This window comes from Nematolebias whitei, chromosome 8 (genome assembly GCF_014905685.2).
Source record: "Nematolebias whitei isolate Nwh7 chromosome 8, NemWhi1, whole genome shotgun sequence".
Classification (NCBI taxonomy): Eukaryota; Metazoa; Chordata; class Actinopteri; order Cyprinodontiformes; family Rivulidae; genus Nematolebias; species Nematolebias whitei.
Genome location: NC_056505.1, coordinates 30,855,848 through 30,857,471, shown reverse-complemented (window position 1 = coordinate 30,857,471; position 1,624 = coordinate 30,855,848).

Sequence of the window (1,624 nt, the reverse complement as noted above, 5' to 3'; positions counted from 1 at the left end):
TGTAGGTAAAAACAACATTTTAATCTCAGCCTGTGGTGAACTTGTGTGGATACAAAGCTTTTCAGAAACAATCACGTAGCATGCTCTGATCAAACTCACTGTCACTTTGTGCCCTAGAAACCTAAACAGCACAAAAGTTGTTTTTAATGTTTTTCTCTCGCTTCAGCCTGATCTTGTCACTATTAATATTTGATCATGTGCTGAAATGGTTAATAATTGAGAGGAACCTGTAAACATTAACAAAAGTTTGGAGAGGATCTTTAGCCAAGCTATGAATGCTCTTTTACTTCTTCTTTTAATTGTTAATGTGAATACACACCACCTAGTGGCACCCCACAGTTATTGCAGCATATTTGTTAAAATGTGTGGATCGAAAAAAAAATATATGAATGTAGAAAAGTAATATATATTTAAAAAAATCAAAGGCAGTGTAAAAGAAGCTGTAATGACCTGCTTTTCAGTCAGTTTTCAAAAAGGCCCTGGACAATCAGAAATTCAGCTCAATACATTATACATGCACAGCCTCCTTCATTGTCTCACATATACCAGACTAGATGCTGCAGCGTGCAAAAAGCATTCTTCAGGACTGTTCCCTCCCAGACCACAGCCTGTTCTTGGTGTTGCCCTCAGGGAAATGATACAGACCCATTCAGACCTGCACGTCCAGATTCAAACAGCTTTTTACCTTAGTGCCATCAGAAAGTTAAACTTGTTCTGACCATACAAGCACACTACAATGCTGTTTTATAAATTTTATTTACCAAGCTACTGTATTTAGTGATTTTTTTAGTATTGACTTAGATTAGGCTGCCTACCCTTCTATCATTTTAGTGATGTTTATGTTCTTGATTATGTTTTTTTTTTAAATTGATACTTGTTTGTTTAATACCACAAATGCTTTGCAGTTTGTGCTGCAGGTGCAATGGCAATAAAGGCATTCAATTCAATTCAATAAATTTGTTTTTTGTCAAAATGATCTATAATAAAATGCAGTTTATGTGTGTTCAAACAACAAGAGAAAACCAAACCTGTGGAATCAGGCTAGGTTTATATAGAAGTGTCGTGGTATTGTATATAACAACAAAGCTACACTTTGAAAACTTTGGAAGCATTAAGTATTACTCATGAATATAATTCAAATTTTTATCAAGCATATTTGTTGATAAATAAAATGCACAACATGGTAGTATACATATATATATATATATATATATGTATATATATATATATATGAATATATATATATATCCATCCATCCATCCATTTTCTTTACCCGCTTATTCCATTTTGGGTCACGGGGGTCGCTGGTGCCCATGTCCAGCAATCACTGTGCGAGGGGCGGGGTACACCCTGGACGGGTCGCAAGTCCATCACAGGGCCACATAGAGACAAACGAGACAAACAAACATTCACTCTCTCACTGACACCTAGGGACAATTTAGAGTTACCAATCAGCCTAACATGCATGTTTTTGGACTCTGTGAGGAAACCAGAGTACCCGGAGAAACCCCACGCATGCACGGAGAGAACATGCAAACTCCACCCAGAGGGGCCCCTGGACCGGGGTTTGAACCAGGGACCTGCTCGCTGAGAAGCAGCAGCTCTACCAGTTGCGCCACCGTGC